Source organism: Acanthochromis polyacanthus, chromosome 2, assembly GCF_021347895.1.
Source record: "Acanthochromis polyacanthus isolate Apoly-LR-REF ecotype Palm Island chromosome 2, KAUST_Apoly_ChrSc, whole genome shotgun sequence".
Taxonomy (NCBI): domain Eukaryota; kingdom Metazoa; phylum Chordata; class Actinopteri; family Pomacentridae; genus Acanthochromis; species Acanthochromis polyacanthus.
Window position 1 is genome coordinate 33173610 of NC_067114.1, and position 20922 is coordinate 33194531.

At 42.6% G+C, this 20922-nt stretch overlaps 1 protein-coding gene and 1 long non-coding RNA gene across 4 annotated transcripts in view; both read left to right on the plus strand.

The window, feature by feature from the left end:
* Positions 1-20922, plus strand: part of dok4 (docking protein 4) — a 159172-nt gene that overhangs the window by 45006 nt on the left and 93244 nt on the right. The gene's annotated exons all lie outside the window — the stretch shown is intronic.
* LOC127532050 (uncharacterized) lies at positions 3554-8467 on the plus strand. Its single transcript, XR_007939275.1, has 2 exons — positions 3554-3777; positions 7687-8467. It is a non-coding gene; the product is annotated as an uncharacterized LOC127532050 (long non-coding RNA).

The window sequence follows — 20922 nt, forward strand, 5'->3', positions numbered from 1 at the left end:
GCCTTTATGGAGGCCTTATCATATCCCAAAACGCGTGAAATTTGGCGTGCACATCAGGACTGGCGAAAAATTTGATATTTTATGGGAGTTGCGCATGTGTGTGGCAAAATGGCTCTATAGCGCCACCTGCAAAATTGAAAAGTGGTCATTAGGCCAACTTCCACAATGTTTCATTTACAGCTACAATATTTGGTGGGCATATGCACCACATCAGGACACACCAAAAAGTCAATCACAGCCACGCCCTAAACCCAACAGGAAGTCGGCCATCTTGAATTTGCTGTAATTTGTCAAAATTAATTTCTCCCGGCAAATGAATTGCCTTTTTGGAGGCCTTATCATATTCCAAAACGCGTGAAATTTGGCGTGCACATCAGGACTGGCGAAAAATTTGATATTTTATGGGAGTTGCGCATGTGTGTGGCAAAATGGCTCTATAGCGCCACCTGCAAAATTGAAAAGTGGTCATTAGGCCAACTTCCACAATGTTTCATTTACAGCTACAATATTTGGTGGGCATATGCACCACATCAGGACACACCAAAAAGTCAACACAGCCACACCCTAAACCCAACAGGAAGTCGGTCATCTTGAATTTGCTGTACATTTGTCAAAATTAATAGCTCCTAGGGGGTAAGTCTGAGAGAACTGAAATTTGGCCAGTACATGCACCACACCTTTCTGATGAAAAGTTATCAAAAACTCAACCAGAAGCCAAAAGGTGTGGCCATGGTGGAGCCTCAAAAAACTGATCCTTCGCCATGAAACAGGAAGTGATGTCTAATTCTTCTCAACATGCTCCAATCTGCCTGAAACTTTACATGTATGATGACAGTCCTGTCCTGATGTCATCCACATAGGGATATTCATTGACAGTCATAGCGCCACCTTGTGGTTTCAGGAAGTAGACATCTTTTACACTTTCATGCCCTATTGTTACCCGGTTGATCATATTCACTTCAAATGCTGTGACAACAGGCTGAACACATTGATGATGCATCCCAGTGAAAATGGTGACTTGTCATCAAAGGGCGTGTCTGTGGCGGACAAAGGAATTTCGATGTTTCGCCATGAAAATGTAACGATTCATATCTCAGCTGAACAAGATCCTATCTGCCCCAAACTTCACATGATGGACACCAGGTCCAGTCTGAACACATCCACACTCATAAATTCTGAAAAAGTCATAGCGCCACCTGTTGGTAATAGTAAGTTTAAGGCCTTATATTTTCAGGTACAATGGCCCCAAACTTGGTGATATCATGCTGGAAATTGGTCAGTCGAGTCTTCACCTCTTGACAATCACACACTGTGAAGGGTGTGACATTTCATGCAACGCTGTTGCCGTAGCAACCAAATATCGCCATGAAAAACAAAGCCCTTTCTGACAGGTTAGGAATACTCCAATGCTCACTAAAATTACCACACACATCACCATTGACCCAAGGAACAACACTGTATGCATCTCAGCACTGCACATGCTATAGCGCCCCCTACAGTATTTTTAACAAACAGCCCCCCCAGCACGTTTCACCTACATCCATGAAATTTGGGAGGCTTATAGAGCACATCAGGACGCACAAAAAAGCCTCTTGGAGCCATGCCCTAAATCCAACAGGAAGTTGGCCATCTTGGATTGATTGTGAGATTTTTGATGATTTTTCTCATTTTTGAGAGTGAATACCTCCAAGGGGATAATTCCAGGAGACCTGAAATTTTGTCAGTCCACACAGCAGGACTTGGTGATGAAAAGTTATCAAAAGTTCAACCAGAAGCCAAATGGTGTGGCCATGGCGACCATCACAGTTTTGATGCTTCGCCATGAAACAGCTGCTTTATAACTATCCTCTGAATGCACCAATCTGCCTCAAACTTTACATGTGTAATCACACTGCAATCCTGATCAATTCCATAGGCCAACATACCCTTTCAGTCATAGCGCCACCTGTTGGATGGACAGGAAATGCTTTATAAGTAGCCTGTACGTTTTCCAATCAGCCTTAAACTTTACATGACTGATCAGAGTCCAACCCTGATCACATCCACTGCTTGAAATACATTCTCAGTCGCAGTGCCACCTGGTGGATAGACAGGAAATGCTCGATAACTGCTCTGAACATGCTGCAGTCTGGCTGAAATTTTACATGTATGATTGGACTCTGGTCCAGATGCGATTCAGAGGCCGACATACACTCTCAGTCACAGCGCCACCTGGTGGACGTGCGTGGATTCACCGACCAGCGTGGATGCGAGGACCCGTCCATCGCTGCTTGCAGCTTTAATTTTTTTTTTCTCCCGGAAAGTAAATTGGCTTTTTGGCGGCCTTATCATACTCCAAAACGCGTGAAATTTGGCGTGCACATCAGGACTGGAGAAAAATTTGACATTTTATGGGAGTTGCGCATGTGCGTGGCAAAATGGCTCTATAGTGCCACCTGCAAACTTGAAAAAGTAGTCATTAGGCCAACTGCCACAATGTTTCATGTACAGCTACAATATTTGGTGGGCATATGCAGAACATCAGGACACACCAAAAAGTCAATTACAGCCACGCCCTAAACCCAACAGGAAGTCGGCCATCTTGAATTTGCTGTAAAGTTTTCAAACTTAATCGCTCCTCGGGAAATGAATTGCCTTTTTGGCGGCCTTATCATATCCCAAAACGCATGAAATTTGGCGTGCACATCAGGACTGGCCAAAAATTTGATATTTTATGGGAGTTGCGCATGTGTGTGGCAAAATGGCTCTATAGCGCCACCTGCAAAATTGAAAAGTGGTCATTAGGCCAACTTCCACAGTGTTTCATTTACAGCTACAATATTTGGTGGGCATATGCACCACATCAGGACACACCAAAAAGTCAATCACAGCCACGCCCTAAACCCAACAGGAAGTCGGCCATCTTCAATTTGCTGTAAATTTGTCAAAATTAATTTCTCCCGGCAAATGAATTGCCTTTTTGGGGGCCTTATCATATTCCAAAACGCGTGAAATTTGGTGTGCACATCAGGACTTGGGAAAAATTTGATATTTTATGGGAGTTGCACATGTGTGTGGCAAAATGGCTCTATAGCACCACCTACAAAATTGAAAAAGTGGTCATTAGGCCAACTTCCACAATGTTTCAATTACAGCTACAATATTTGGTGGGCATATGCACCACATCAGGACACACCAAAAAGTCAACACAGCCACGCCCTAAACCCAACAGGAAGTCGGTCATCTTGAATTTGCTGTACATTTGTCAAAATTAATAGCTCCGAGGGGGTAAGTCTGAGAGAACTGAAATTTGGCCAGTACATGCACCAGACCTTTCTGATGAAAAGTTATCAAAAACTCAACCAGAAGCCAAAAGGTGTGGCCATGGCGGAGCCTCAAAAAACTGATCCTTCGCCATGAAACAGGAAGTGATGTCTAATTCTTCTCAACATGCTCCAATCTGCCTGAAACTTTACATGTATGATGACAGTCCTGTCCTGATGTCATCCACATAGGGATATTCATTGACAGTCATAGCGCCACCTTGTGGTTTCAGGAAGTAGACACCTTTTACACTTTCATGCCCTATTGTTACCCGGTTGATCATATTCACTTCAAATGCAGTGACAACAGCCTGAACACATTGATGATGCATCCCAGTGAAAATGGTGACTTGTCATCAAAGGGCGTGTCTGTGGCGGCCAAACCAATTTCGATGTTTCGCCATGAAAATGTAACGATTCATATCTCAGCTGAACAACATCCTATCTGCCTCAGACTTCACATGCTGGATACCAGGTCCAGTCTGAACACATCCACACTCATAAATTTTGAAAAAGTCATAGCACCACCTGTTGGTAATAGTAAGTTTAAGGTCTTATATTTTCAGGTACAATGGCCCCAAACGTGGTGATATCATTCTGGAAATTGGTCAGTCGAGTCTTCACCTCTTCACAATCCCACACTGAGAAGGGTGTGACATTTCATGCGACGTTGTTGCCATAGCAACCACATATCGCCATGCAAAACAAAGTGCTTTTTTGGCGGCCTTATCATATCCCAAAACGCGTGAAATTCGCCGTGGTCATCAGGACTGGCGAATAATTTGATACTTTACGGGAGCTGCGCATGTGCGTGGCAAAATGGCTCTATAGCGCCCCCTACAAATTTCAAAAAGGGCTCATTAGGCCAACTGCCACAATGTTTCATTTACAGCTACAATATTTGGTGTGCATATTTACCACATCAGGACACACCAAAATGTCAATCACAGCCACGCCCTAAACCCAACAGGAAGTCGGCCATCTTGGATTTGCTGTAAATATTTTCTCCCAGCAAATGAATTGCCTTTTTGGCGGTCTTATCATATCCCAAAACGAGTGAAATTTGGCGTGCACTTCAGGACATGCGAAAAATTTGATATTTTATGGGAGTTGCGCATGTGTGTGGCACAATGGCTCTATAACGCCACCTTCAAAATTGAAAAAGTGGTCATTAGGCCAACTTCCACAATATTTCATTTACAGCTACAATATTTGGTGGGCATATGCAGACCATCAGGACACACCAAAAAGTCAATCACAGCCACGCCCTAAATCCAACAGGAAGTCGGCCATCTTGAATTTGCTGTACATTTGTCATAATTAATAGCTCCTAGTGGATAAGTCTGAGAGAACTGAAATTTGGCCAGTACATGCACCACACCTTTCTGATGTAAAGTTATCAAAAACTCAACCAGAAGCCAAAAGGTGTGGCCATGGCAGAGCCTCAAACAACTTATCCTTCGCCATGAAACAGGAAGTGGTGTCTAATTCTTCTCAATATGCTCCAATCTGCTTGAAACTTTACATGTATGATGACAGTCCTGTCCTGATTTCATCCACATAGGGATATTCATTGACAGTCATAGCGCCACCTTGTGGTTTCAGGAAATAGACATTGTTTACACTTTCATGCCCTATTGTTACCCGGTTGATCATATTCACCTCAAATGCGGTGACAACAGGCTTAACACATTGATGATGCATCCCAGTGAAAATGGTGACTTGTCATCAAAGGGCGTGTCTGTGGCGGCCAAACCAATTTCGATGTTTCGCCATGAAAATGTAACGATTCATATCTCAGCTGAACAAGATCCTATCTGCCCCAAACTTCACATGATGGACACCAGGTCCAGTCTGAACACATCCACACTCATAAATTCTGAAAAAGTCATAGCGCCACCTGTTGGATGGACAGGAAATGCTTTATAAGTAGCCTGTACATGTTCCAGTTAGCCTTAAACGTTACATGACTGATCAGAGTCCAACCCTCATCACATCTACTGTTTGAAATACACTCAGTCGCAGTGCCACCTGGTGGATAGACAGGAAATGCTTTATAACTGCGCTGAACATGCTCCAGTCTGGCTGAAATTTTACATGTATGATCAGACTCTGGTCCAGATGCGATTCAGAGGCTGACATGCACTCTCAGTCACAGCGCCACCTGGTGGACGTGCGTGGGTTTGCCGACCAGCGTGGATGCGAGGACCCGTCCATCGCTGCTTGCAGCTTTAATTATTATTATTATTATTTTTTTTTTCTCCCGGAAAGTAAATTGGCTTTTTGGCGGCCTTATCATACTCCAAAACGCATGAAATTTGGCATGCACATCAGGACTGGCGAAAAATTTGATATTTCATGGGAGTTGCGCATGCGCGTGGCAAAATGGCTCTATAGCGCCACCTGCAAACTTGAAAAAGTAGTCATTAGGCCAACTGCCACAATGTTTCATGTACAGCTACAATATTCGGCGGGCATATGCAGAACATCAGGACACACCAAAAAGTCAATTACAGCCACGCCCTAAACCCAACAGGAAGTCGGCCATCTTGAATTTGCTGTAAAGTTTTCAAACTTAATAGCTCCTCGGGAAATGAATTGCCTTTTTGGGGGCCTTATCATATCCCAAAACGCGTGAAATTTGGCGTGCACATCAGGACTGGCCAAAAATTTGATATTTTATGGGAGTTGCGCATGTGTGTGGCAAAATGGCTCTATAGCGCCACCTGCAAAATTGAAAAGTGGTCATTAGGCTAACTTCCACAATGTTTCATTTACAGCTACAATATTTGGTGGGCATATGCACCACATCAGGACACATCAAAAAGTCAATCACAGCCACGCCCTAAACCCAACAGGAAGTCGACCATCTTCAATTTGCTGTAAATTTGTCAAAATTAATTTCTCCCGGCAAATGAATTGCCTTTTTGGGGGCCTTATCATATTCCAAAACGCGTGAAATTTGGCGTGCACATCAGGACTGGCGAAAAATTTGATATTTTATGGGAGTTGCGCATGTGCGTGGCAAAATGGCTCTATAGCGCCACCTGCAAAATTGAAAAGTGGTCATTAGGCCAACTTCCACAATGTTTCATTTACAGCTACAATATTTGGTGGGCATATGCACCACATCAGGACACACCAAAAAGTCAATCACAGCCACGCCCTAAACCCAACAGGAAGTCAGCCATCTTCAATTTGCTGTAAATTGTCAAAATTAATTTCTCCCAGCAAATGAATTGTCTTTTTGGGGGCCTTATCATATTCCAAAACGCGTGAAATTTGGCGTGACCATCAGGACTGGCCAAAAATTTGATATTTTATGGGAGTTGCGCATGTGTGTGGCAAAATGACTCTATAGCGCCACCTGCAAAATTGAAAAGTGGTCATTAGGCCAACTTCCACAATGTTTCATTTACAGCTACAATATTTGGTGGGCATATGCACCACATCAGGACACACCAAAAAGTCAATCACAGCCACGCCCTAAACCCAACAGGAAGTCGGCCATCTTGAATTTGCTGTAATTTGTCAAAATTAATTTCTCCCGGCAAATGAATTGCCTTTTTGGAGGCCTTATCATATCCCAAAACGCGTGAAATTTGGCGTGCACATCAGGACTGGCGAAAAATTTGATATTTTATGGGAGTTGCGCATGTGTGTGGCAAATTGGCTCTATAGCGCCACCTGCAAAATTGAAAAGTGGTCATTAGGCCAACTTCCACAATGTTTCATTTACAGCTACAATATTTGGTGGGCATATGCACCACATCAGGACACACCAAAAAGTCAACACAGCCACGCCCTAAACCCAACAGGAAGTCGGTCATCTTGAATTTGCTGTACATTTGTCAAAATTAATAGCTCCTAGGGGGTAAGTCTGAGAGAACTGAAATTTGGCCAGTACATGCACCAGACCTTTCTGATGAAAAGTTATCAAAAAATCAACCAGAAGCCAAAAGGTGTGGCCATGGCGGAGCCTCAAAAAACTGATCCTTCGCCATGAAACAGGAAGTGGTGTCTAATTTTTCTGACCATGCTCCAATCTGCCTGAAACTTTACATGTATGATGACAGTCCTGTCCTGATGTCATCCACATAGGGATATTCATTGACAGTCATAGCGCCACCTTGTGGTTTCAGGAAGTAGACATCTTTTACACTTTCATGCCCTATTGTTACCCAGTTGATCATATTCACTTCAAATGCTGTGACAACAGGCTGAACACATTGATGATGCATCCCAGTGAAAATGGTGACTTGTCATCAAAGGGCGTGTCTGTGGCGGCCAAACCAATTTCGATGTTTCGCCATGAAAATGTAACGATTCATATCTCAGCTGAACAAGATCCTATCTGCCCCAAACTTCACATGATGGACACCAGGTCCAGTCTGAACACATCCACACTCATAAATTCTGAAAAAGTCATAGCGCCACCTGTTGGTAATAGTAAGTTTAAGGCCTTATATTTTCAGGTACAATGGCCCCAAACTTGGTGATATCATGCTGGAAATTGGTCAGTCGAGTCTTCACCTCTTGACAATCACACACTGTGAAGGGTGTGACATTTCATGCAACGCTGTTGCTGTAGCAACCAAATATCGCCATGAAAAACAAAGCCCTTTCTGACAGGTTAGGAATACTCCAATGCTCACAAAAATTACCACACATCACCATTGACCCAAGGAACAACACTGTATGCATCTCAGCACTGCACATGTTATAGCGCCCCCTACAGTATTTTTAACAAACAGCCCCCCCAGCACGTTTCACCTACATCCATGAAATTTGGGAGGCTTATAGAGCACATCAGGACGCACAAAAAAGCCTCTTGGAGCCATGTCCTAAACCCAACAGGAAGTCGGTCATCTTGGATTGATTGTGAGAGTTTTGATGATTTTTCTCTTTTTTGAGAGTTAATACCTCCTTGGGGATAATTCCAGGTGTCGGTCAGTATAGCCTTCTTTAACCCTTGCCTCAGGTTAAATCAAGACCAGCTCTCCGTTTAAAGGGTTAGATTCTATCTGCCTATTAGTATTCCACCTAACAGGTTTCAGCAGAATAATTAAGCTGGTGTCGAGGAATACTCGCCTAGGTCCTAACTGTCTTCTTCCAAACGTCTTACCCCTCTTACTCCAATAAATACTCTCTTACTAAGCAGCCCACCTAAGTAGTAGAACTGATTTATTGACCACGTTTGTTAACGACAGCTTTCCTCTTAAAACTGTGGCACTTGTTGATATTCCTAGGTTCGTTTTAGAGGTTTGGATAACTAACCTCAGGGGTAATGTTGAAATAACTAGTTGGATTAAAGTAACCTTTAAGAACCATTAGATTTAATGCGCACAATCAGCTTAACTTTTTACCACTATGCAGAATAGGTGAATCATAATCATTTCATTAGACTTCTCTTTAAATGCAATATAGCGTTTTATTAAGCAATTATTAGCAGGGGCACAGCATTAATTCATGATTAAACAATTTAATTATTTCTGATTATTTCTAACTTAACTAAATTAAACTAAGCTGAGCGTACCTAAGAATCTTCTCTAATTAGTAAATTTAGGAGAGAGAGCGGACAGCGCGGCCAAGCTGTCACGCCCCGTCTTGACCTGCATCTGGGAGAGCCACTCGATCGACCAGTAGACTCGGTACGAAGTCTTCTTTGTGGATGGAGGGTGTTCTTCATAGGCAGGGGGAGTGGAAAGGTCCCGATAGCCAATCGTTGGTCTGGCAGTTATCTTTAGTAGCAGCTGGAACACAAGTGCGGGCATCTCAGCTGTCTTCTCAGTCGGATGGTGGTGGTGGAAAGCCCCCGTCTCATCAGGCTGTGGTGGGTCACTGGGTCCTCCAGCCCCTGGAGTGGAGCAGCCCTCTGCTGCTTCCTCCTGTGCCTCTCTGGATGTCGTAGGTGCTTGCCTCTCTTCATCTCTGTAGGGTAATTGTAGACCTCTCAGGACTCTCCGTCTGGCAGAGTGTGGTCCTCGCTTGTTGAACAAAGTCAGAAAAAGACTTTGCCTCCAACGATGTTCTCAGCGAACTCTGGAGCCTAAGTCCCGCGTTGTCTTCACGTCTCTTGGGCAAAAGGGTCCGGTGTCGACTCTTCAGAACTTTGGCAATGCTCTCCGGCAGCTCCGGCGAGCAGCATCTCTTGCAGCTCCGGCGAGCAGCATCTCTCCCCTCCGGGGGAGAACTCCGAATTCAGTGTCTCTGACTCTCTCTTTTATAGTGTCATCCTCTAATACACACATCTCTGGCTAGGTACGCCCCTGACACCGTCTAACTCATGCATTCAACTTGTTATCACATACATCAGTAATACAGAAGTCATGGTTTTACAGCAAGTACACAGCATCCACCTTCCGTTGTTAACACACACACGCATTGCTTGAGACATGTTGCCAAGACCATATTTGGCCACAGAACTTCCTCAATGTCCTCCTTTCTGCAGTGTCATGGTGACTTCTGCTTTTTGCCCTGCACACAGCTCAGAACAGCACAGATTACTTCAAGTCAAAACTCACTTAGTGACACTAAATCACTTCTTTAAATCATTTTTCTTAGCATGATCAAATAACTCATTTTAAATCATTCTCTTCTATAGCAATCATCATTTCCAGAATATATATCAGCCTATTAAAATCATTCTTGCATCAAGCAGAAGCATAATCATGTGGTTAACTTATATAGTTTCTCATTTTAACTTTTCATTGGTTTGCTTAAAGCTTTTATTTAGGTGGTGGATGCTCCTGGGATCTCAAATAACTAGGCCCCACTTGACACAGGAGACCTGAAATTTTGTCAGTCCACACAGCAGGACTTGGTGACGAAAAGTTATCAAAAGTTTAACCAGAAGCCAAATGGCGTGGCCATGGCGACCATTAGAGTTTTGATGCTTCGCCAAGAAACATCAACTGCTGTATAACTCTCCTCTGCATGCTCCAATCTGCCTCAAACTTTCCATGTGTCATCACAATCCAATCCTGATCACATCTACAGGCCAACAGACACTCTCAGTTGCAGCGCCACCTGTTTGGATGGACAGTAAATGCTGTATAACTGGACTCTACATGGTCAAATCAGCCTGAAACTTTACATGAGTGATCAGAGTCCAACCCTCATCACATCCACTGTTTGAAATACACTCTGAGTTGCAGCGCCACCTGGTGGTGGATGGGCAGGAAATGCTATATAACTAGTCTGAACATGCTCCAATCTGGCTGAAATTTTACGTGTGATTAAACTCTGGTCCAGATGTGATTCAGAGGCCGACACATACTCTCAGTCACAGCGCCACCTGGTGAACGTGCATGGATTCGCCCACCAGCATGGATGCGAGGACCCGTCCATCGCTGCTTGCAGCTTTAATTACATTTGTTTTGCCTGAAAAAGACATGTAACATTCTTTTGCCGTCCTCTAACTTATCCCCTGTTTTTTGTTTTTTCTAAAGCTCCCCAATTTTTCCTTCTGGGTTGTTGCTCGTGCGGTAGACCGGGGGAACTTGTGAAACAGCTTGGAATATTTGTACACAACCAGTCAACAGTTTGGACACATCTTCTCATTAAGGGGTTTTTATTTATTTTCATGACTCTTTACATTGTAGATTCTCAATGAAGACATCCTTTATGAATGAACACATGGAACTATGTAGTAAACAAAAAAGTGTGAAATTAGTCAAAACATGTTTTATATTTTAGATTCTTCAAAATAGCCATCCTTTGCTTTGATTACAGTTTTGCGCACTCTTGGCATTCTCTTGATGAGCTTCATGAGGTAGTCATGAAAATTAAGAAAAAACATTAAATGAGAAGGTGTGTCCAAACTTTTGACTGGTAGTGTAAATGAGGCTGTGTTCATGCTGTGAAATTAATTGGCAATTACAAGGGGTCATTACTTGGACATTATTTTCAGTATTGCCTTTTTTCAGTGTAAGTTTTTGATCGGTTGCAAAAAGAAAGTACTCTACTTCTCAACTCGAAAACAAATGGTCCGTGATTTGACATTTAAGTGATATTGCACAGAGATGTACTTATTTATGGTATGTATTGTATGCTCTGACCTGGATTGCATTTGTTTGTCTGTTTGACTGAAAGCATCACTATCTCAGTGCACAGGTCAATGCTCTTCATGTCTGTGCTTCATTATTTATGGGAAGCATACTGATCTGCACAAATGATTTTAGTAATACAATATTTAGGGTTTTCACACCTACAGTGAGGTCCATAAATTTTTGAACATTGACACAATTTTCAGCATTCCGGCTCTGTACACCACCACAATGGATTTTATATTTAAAAATCACGATATGATTTAAGTGCAGACTTTCAGCTTTAATTTGAGGGTATTGACATCCAAGTCCAGTGAATGGTGTAGGAATTCCAACACATTGTATTTGAGTCCTCCGCCTTTCTCCGAGACCAAAAGTATTTGGACAAACTACCATAATCATGTTTCAAATTGTCACATTTTTAATATTTGGTTGCAAATTCTTTGCAGTCAATGACAGCCGACAATTCTTCATTTTCATTTAGCAGATGCTTCTATTCAAAGTGACATACACCTGAGAGTAGATACAACACAAGCAAGACATTCAAGTGTGATAATAGGCTCTGTGCATGGCTCAACTTCCATTTTACTTCCGCTTTCGTGAGTGTGTGCATCAGTACTTCTGGTCTCGAAGATGGCAACGTTCTATGCACGGTCTCTCCAAGACCTCCCAATTTCGGATGTTAACAGAATAATTAAAGCTCGATCCTCAACCCCCAGGAACAAACGGGAGAAGGGGTACAAGATGTACCTGTCAAGCTACATCGATAACTATGAAGGTAAGCTAGAAACTGGCAGTGCAACACGTATCGCTGGCCAGCCCACACTAGCTATGTAGCTAGCCGCTAGTGCACAGATGACACCGAAAATAACTGCGGTTACACAGTGTTGGGGAGATGTGCTGATGTACTGGGGAGCATAGCTCTCTTCACGGGCAAAAGTGCAAATACATTCACCATCGCCCTCTATAGTCATTCATGCAACAGTGTGTTTTGTCTGACCTATGCATGATCTTGAATCCCACAGTGTCAAACAAAGACTTTGCTGGTAGGGTGACGGTCAGGGCAACATGCTATAGGTCGCTGAGGAAGAATGAGAAGCCCCACAACCTAAGAGTAGGAAGGAAAAATGTGTTTATGGAGTGTTTATGTGGCTGGAGTTGGATATAATTTAAGTATAGTTAGTTGCCTTAAAGCTGAAGAAAGCTTTCATGGACACTCCAGAAATTAGTTGTTACAGCTCCCGTTCTTTGGAGCTTAAGTTTGAGTATACCTATTTATGGTGGGTACATTAGTGTAACTAAAGAGCTGATTTTGTATCCTCAATTTAGGCTTTAAGAACTTGTTCAAATGTGTACTGCTCCTGTTCATTGGAGCTTAAGTGTAAACATAGGCCTATCCATTAGCCTGCTCTCAACTCTCTCACTTACAAAGTTCATTTGTAGTTGTAAATTGATAACTTAACTGTGATACTAAATTATGTTTTTTTACTTATAGATTACTTTTGAGGACACCACCCCTGTTGCAATTGCTGCAGCTGAGTGCTCCTGTGTGGCTGGAACCGTGCTGTGCAACCACAATGTTGCACGAAGTACTCCACATTGAGACTGAAAGCAGTGCCGCCTGTTCTCAGCTGCACAGAAACAGAACAGCGATGGCATAAACCATGAACACAAGTAAATACAGTGCCTTGTGAAAGTATTCGGCCCCCTTGAACTTTTCAACCTTTCGCCATATTTCAGGCTTCAAACATAAAGATATAAAATTGTAATTTTTTGTCAAGAATCAACAACAAGTGGGACACAATCGTGAAGTGGAATGAAATTTATTGGATATTTTAAACTTTTTTAACAAATAAAAACCTGAAAAGTGGGGCATGCAATATTATTCGGCCCCCTTGCATTAATACTTTGTAGTGCCACCTTTTGCTGCAATTGCAGCTGCAAGTCGCTTGGGGTATGTCTCTATCAGTTTTGCACATCGAGAGACTGAAATTCTTGCCCATTCTTCCTTGCAAAACAGCTCGAGCTCAGTGAGGTTGGATGGAGAGCGTTTGTGAACAGCAGTCTTCAGCTCTGCCCACAGATTCTCAATTGGATTCAGGTCTGGACTTTGACTTGGCCATTCTAACACCTGGATACGTTTATTTGTGAACCATTCCATTGTAGATTTGGCTTTATGTTTTGGATCATTGTCCTGTTGGAAGATAAATCTCCGTCCCAGTCTCAGGTCTTTTGCAGACTCCAACAGGTTTTCATCCAGAATGGTCCTGTATTTGGCTCCATTCATCTTCCCATCAATTTTAACCATCTTCCCTGTCCCTGCTGAAGAAAAGCAGGCCCAAACCATGAGGTTGCCACCACCGTGTTTGACAGTGGGGATGGTGTGTTCAGGGTGATGAGCTGTGTTGCTTTTACGTCAAGCATATCGTTTTGCATTGTGGCCAAAAAGTTCGATTTTGGTTTCATCTGACCAGAGCACCTTCTTCCACATGTTTGGTGTGTCTCCCAGGTGGCCATAGTGCGAATTACGGGGGGGTTTGGGGGGGTTTGACCCCCCCTATTACAGCTTCGACTCCCCTAAAAGGGGCACAAATAAGAAATTGGGGGGGTTGAAACATTTATCTGTCTTTTTAGTGTCAAAAATATTACAGTGTATTTGTATTTTCCATATTCATGCCAGGAAGAGGCTTGTGCTAAAACACACACACCCAGACAGACACCCCTAGAGTGGACTATACCATTTTCACTGTCACTCGTTAGTTCCCGGCTGCCAGGCTGAAATCCAAGTAGCCGCGCCCGCGAAAAAAAAAAGAGCTAGACGGAGAAAAAGTTGGCTTTGCGCTGTTTTGGGACATCAACGACTTGGGGAGCACTGTGATGTAAGTTATCTAGCTAGTTTATTTTTATTTAGTATCCCACTTTCGGAGTTACGAATTATATTTGGATTCATATTGTGTCCGGTGTCTCAGACGAATGTTATCATGTATCTATGTGTAAATGTCAATATGTTAATGCTAGCTTAAACTGGTGTGAATGTTACGTTAGCTTACACCGGTGCTCATGAGCAGTTAGAAAATGGGGGGCTGACGTTCATACAACAATGAAGACCAGTCCTCACTACTTTTAGCTTTTAGCTCCAGTTCTCCCTCAATGGTCAAGAGGAAAGGAGAAGATATCAGGCACTATTTTGGTGCCAAAAAAAGAGTAAGTTGAAAATTAGGACATAGTTAAGAAAATGCAGCCTGTATTTTCAGTGGTTGTTATAGAGGCTATAAATACAGAGCATTATAGCGTGGTGAATTTTACATGCATGTGCTGTTGTATTAAGGAGGCAGAGGGAGATATTGTGAGCAAGAAAGGAGGAGGAGGAGGAGGACAGTGAGCAGACACGACGAGGAGGAGGAGGACAGTACACAATGCAGACATTTTTTTGAAACAAGTAAGATTTCTGTAAATATTTAAAATGACCTGTTAAAATTTAATGATTTTGTTTTCTTGTATATATGTTTATTTTATGTCTTTTCTCTATATTAAACAACAACAATAATAAAGATTGTTAAACCTTGGACCTTTATGATGCTGTAAGAATTGTGCAAGACTTCTGTTACCTTAAGCAGGCGCCTGCGCTGTACTGGGTTCCCTTTTCACCCTGGCCTCTAAAAAATGTAGACCCCCCCCCCCATTGTCATTGTATAATTCGCACTCTGCAGGTGGCTTGTGGCAAACTTCAAACGAGACTTTTTATGGATATCTTTGAGAAATGGCTTTCTTCTTGCCACTCTTCCATAAAGGCCAGATTTGTGCAGTGTACGACTGATTGTTGTCCTATGGACAGACTCTCCCACCTCAGCTGTAGATCTCTGCAGTTCATCCAGAGTGATCATGGGCCTCTTGGCTGCATCTCTGATCAGTCTTCTCCTTGTTCGAGGTGAAAGTTTATAGGGACGGCCGGGTCTTGGTAGATTTGCAGTGGTCTGATACTCCTTCCATTTCAATATGATTGCTTGCACAGTGCTCCTTGAGATGTTTAAAGCTTGGGAAATCTTTTTGTATCCAAATCCGGCTTTAAACTTCTCCACAACAGTATCTCGGATCTTCATGATGCTCTCTGCACTTTAAACAGAACCCTGAGACTATCACAGAGCAGGTGCATTTATACAGAGACGTGATTACACACAGGTGGATTCTGTTTATCATCATCAGTCATTTAGGACAACATTGGATCATTCAGAGATCCTCACTGAACTTCTGGAGTGAGTTTGCTGCACTGAAAGTAAAGGGGCCGAATAACATTGCACACCCCACTTTTCAGTTTTTTATTTGTTAAAAAAGTCTAAAATATCCAATAAATTTCATTCCACTTCACGATTGTGTCCCACTTGTTGTTGATTCTTGACAACAAATTACAATGTTATATCTTTATGTTTGAAGCCTGAAATCTGGCGAAAGGTTGAAAAGTTCAAGGGGGCCGAATACTTTCACAAGGCACTGTACATGAGGAACAGCAGCAACTCATCAATGGGTCTTAGTTTCTCTTGAGATGCAAAAACACAAGACTGTATTTAGTATTGATGAGCAATAAATGTACAATATAATTTTGATTTACTTCTATTCAATAAAATTATATAACACACAAAGGTAATAATTATAATTGTATATTTAAATCTAAATTTAACTTGTGATTTAATGAGTACTAATAACATTCGTCTTAATTCACATGTCATGTTATCAGTTTGTTGTTTGGTGATGGACTGTGCGGGCTGCGGCCGTCTTGGTGCTGGTTATGCGTACCATCTTGTGGGTCACAGCAGGTTCAATCAATCGCCAAAACGCCATTAAATGTCTGTAAGACGCGAATCTTGTATAAAAGTGCATGTCCTCATCAGATCCATACAAGCGCTCTATTCCGAAGCACTGGCGCAGTTCAAGCGCTTCCAGCTGCTGCTCCAGCTCTCCAATCCTGCGGCGTAAGGCTTCGTTTTTGTCCGCTAAATCACTGGCCCTCGCTCCTGTTTCTGGGACAAGACAATAATCATGATCCGTTTCTGCCTCGGATGCAGTCTCCATCTCCGCATCCGAGTCTGACTCCGGGACAGGAATCTCGACCCGCGTACGCTGGTCCCAAACGCTCGGTCTGGGCGCGGGGAGTTCATATCCATTCCACTCAAAGTACAGTGGTATCACTCCCTTCTTCAGCTTTCGCAGCCCCCCAGCAGTCACATAAAAATCATCCGGCTTAAAATGCCGACAACAAACCCGGGTGCTTTTAGTCGGGGTGAAGTTATCCCTCCGAATCTTTTACAGCCATTGCGCCCGCACCACGGAGTCAACGGGGAATGAATGAAAGCTAACTTCACTATTATAGTGGGACGAAACGGTGCACAACGGCACACAACAATGCAGTGCCGATGCCCCCACCCTCTGATAGGCAAGACGCCTCTCTTGAACTCTAAATACACTCATTGAACAATAAAACAACCAAGTCTGTCAAACGTCGGTAAGTCGGTATGTCCCGCTCTAGCTGTCAAATCAGCGGAAGTTGTCACAGGAAGTACTCATGCATACACTCAGGGTCCGGAAGTTATCAGACGCCATATTGTGCACAGAGCCATAGGACCTTGGTGCCCACAGGGAGTGCTAAGGTAATAGGATTTTTATTTATTTATTTTTTGCAGCCTGTCAAGTGCAAAGGGGTTCAGTGAGGAATTGGTTTTTGGTCTTTTTTGAAAAACTGAGAGGGACTCTGCAAATCAAAAAGCATTTGGCAACTCATTCCACCACCAGGGAACCACAGAGGAGAAGAATCTAGTTTTCGACCATCCCTATTGTGGTGGTTGTATCAGGTGCTTTTTGTTGGTGAGCGAGTACGGGGGAGTGTAGACCTAAATGAGAGACTTTAGGTAGGAGGGAGCTGTTTTCATTTTAGTTTTGAATGTAAGTGTTTGGGTTTTTAAATTTTATGTGAGCAGCAACTGGAAGCCAGTGAAGCGATCTGAACAGCGGGGTTGACGTGTTGTTTTTGACTGGTTGAAAACCAGACGTGCCACTGCATTCTGGATCATCTGCAGAGGTTTGACGGGGAGGTCTGCCTGTAAGGAATTACAGTAGTCGATGCGTGATATTATGAGAGCCTGTACCAGGAGTTGTGCTGCAAGTTTAGTTAGGAAGGGTTTGATCTTCCTAATATTGTACAGGGCGAATCGACACAAAAGAGCATGAACCTTGAAGGTTAGTTGGTCATCGATCATGACACCCAAGTTTCTGGCAGATTTTGTGCGTTTGAGTTGGGTTGATTCAAGCTGGATGTTGATTTCTTGTCTTGGAGAGGCTGAGTTGAAGGTGGCGTTTTTACATCCCTGCTGAGATGTCTGCAAGGCATGATGAGATCCGGACAGAGACATTGTGGTTGTCCGGTGGGAACGACAGAAAGAGCTGGAAGTCTTGAACCCACAGACATCACCAGATGCTGGGTTTGGTCCCTGGTGTCTTCAGTTCCTGCTTGTTCTTGGGTCATTTTCCCTTCAGTTTTGTCTTCAGCAAGTGACATGCATGATCAGTGGGATTCAGGTAGGGTGATTGACTTAGTCATTGCAGAACAGTCCACTTCTTTGCCTTAAAAAAATCTTTGATTTCTTTCACAGTATGCTTTGGGTCATTGTCTATCTGCACCATGAAGCGTCATCCAATGAGTTGTGAAGCGTTTGGCTGAATATGAGCAGACAATATTGTCCAAAACACTTCAGAATTCATCCTGCTGCTTTTGTCAGCAGTCAAATCATCAATAAACATTAGCGAACCAGTTTCTTGGCAACCATACATGCCCACGCCATTACTCTACCACCTCCATGCTTCACCGATTAGGTGGTATGCTTTGGATGTTGAGCAGTTGCTTCCCTTCTTCATACTCTTTTCTTCCCATCATTCTGGTACAACTTGATCTTCTGTTCATCGAATGTTGTTCCAGAACTACACGGGCTCTTTTAGATGAGCTCTCTGACAGGCTTGTTTTGATCTTTCAACCTGAGGATGGCTTTCTTCACTGATATGACAGCTTATTGGATTTCCTATTGAGAGTTGACCTCACTGGATTCCAAACACAAATACTACACTTGAAATTAACACTAGACCACTTGTCTGCTCCTTGTAAGTCAAATAATGTGGGAATAATACACATGGCCATGGAACAGTTGAGCAGCCAATTGTCCAATTACTTTTGGTTCCTTAGAAAGGTGAAGGGAAATTGTTTCGTAATTCCACCACCATTCACCTGATTTCATTTAAAATCCATTGTGGTGGTGTACCGAGCCAAAATGCTGAAATTTGTGTAAATGTCCGAATATTCATGGACCTGACTCTATACACTTGAAATGGTATCCCAAGGGAAACTTGTTTCAAAGATGACAAAGATTGTTGTAATTACACACTAATATGTACATGTGTATGTCCTGGCTATTGATGCTTTTGCACAACTGTGTGCTTCATTTAGTTTGATTCTAAGTGTTTATTTAATGGTCTGTTGTCCATGAGCCACTTACCTAAACCAACATTGCCATAATGGTGAGCCTCTCCCATCTCCTTTTTTTGCCAACCTACGTATGTGTGTTTGTGCGTGTGTGTGCGTGCGCACGCCTACGTGCACATGTGCGTGCTTGCGTGCATGCGAGCATCCGTGCGTGCGTGCGTGCGTGCGTGCGTGCGTGCATGCGTGTGTGTGTGTGTGCATTAATGATCCCCTTGTTCAAGTTTAATGTCTCTGTTCCACTGTTGTCAAGGAGATTTACCACCAAGCCCTGTGGGAAATGACCCACTGCTCCTTGTTATATGGCAAATACACATTTACAGGCACAAACAGACAAACCCTTGTGAGCACACGCACACACACACACACACACACACACACACACACACACGCACACGCACACGCACACGCACACACACGCACACGCACGCAACCGAACATATAAATAGTTGTAGAAATATATTACACTGCAATGCCAAGAGTGTGCAAAGCTGTCATCAAAGCAAAGCGGAGGTAGTATAAAGAATCTAAAATATATATAAAACATATTCTGAATTGCTTAGTACTTTTGTTTTCTTTCATAGTTTTTATGTCTTCAGTATTAATCTACAATGTAAAAAATAATTAAGATAAATAAAAACCATTGAATGAGAAGGTGTATCCAAACCTTTGACTGGTACTATATATTTCAATGTACAGTTTCATTACCGCAAGTGACTCAGCAAAGAAAGCAAGTGTCCTCTTTCTATGTAGAGGAAATGTGTCTCTGTATTTATTTCTGCAGTACTTCACATGTAGCTTACTCCAGCACTAGGTCAAGCACATTGTCATCTGCTCGCCCTCATGTCTGTTGGTACTTGAACTACTGCATCCAGAGGCTGAAGCAGTATATTTTTTTTTCAACCTGACTACCTTGTGTCAGTTGTAAAGTAAATTTGATGCCACTGGTTAGTTTGATGATTGTTTGCTTTGGTTTGTTTTGAGACCACATCCAAAATTAAAGGAGATGATATAGTTATTACTTTTGTTTTTTTAAAGAGGGAAGTCACTCAAGACAAAAAATCTGTTCAAAAGTTTCCCCAGATCCATGTTTTTGTCTCTATAGAAAAATGTTTAAAATCTGTTACAGTCTTCAGTTCATGGGGGAGCTTATTCTATTTCGTTATTGCTTTGTAGGAAACAGCCGATTGTCCAAAGGCAGTTTTACATAAAGTGATGCGACATTGCCACTTCAAAGAACCCTTTGTTATAGGATAATCCTTTATTGCTCCCCATGCCAGGGGAAATTTCCATTGTTACAGCCGCAAAATCTTTCACAGCAGCACTAAACATATGTAAAATAATAATAACAATAACAATAATAATAACAGTAATAATAATAATAGTAATAATAACAACAACAATAATAACAATAATATGTACAATATATACAAGAATGAAGAATGACAATGAATAAATACAATATTACAACACTATACGCGGCAGCAACATAAAGTGGCTTGTGGAATAAATGTAACTGTAAAAATGCGGATTTTACCATGGTTTGGGATGATAATACAATGCAAATCCAGTTTATGTCAACATCAGCCAGTGATGCTGATGTTGTAAAGTCTTACAACAGATGGAATGAATGACCTGCAATAGTGCTCCTTCTTGCAGGATTGTTATTGAGGATATATTGTTGAGGTGAACACCCAGGTATTTGTATGTGTCCACCATGTCAATGTCTAAATCCTGGATGTTCACCGATGCAGTCTGAGGTGTCTTCCTCCTGTGGAAGTCAATGACCATCTCCTTCTTCTTACTGGCGTTGAGCTGAAGATGGTTTAGCTCACACCAATCAGCAAAGTCAGAATTGACAGTCCTATGCTCCCGCTCGTCCTCCTCAGAGACACACCTGACTATTGTGATGCTGGATCATTGGAGAACTTCTGGAGGTGACAGCTCCCAGAGTTGTAGTGGAAGTCCGATGTGTACAAAATGAAAAGAAAGGGGGAGAGCACTATCCCCTGTGCAGTGGTGTAGTGGTCCCTGGAGAAGTGGGTATACTCTT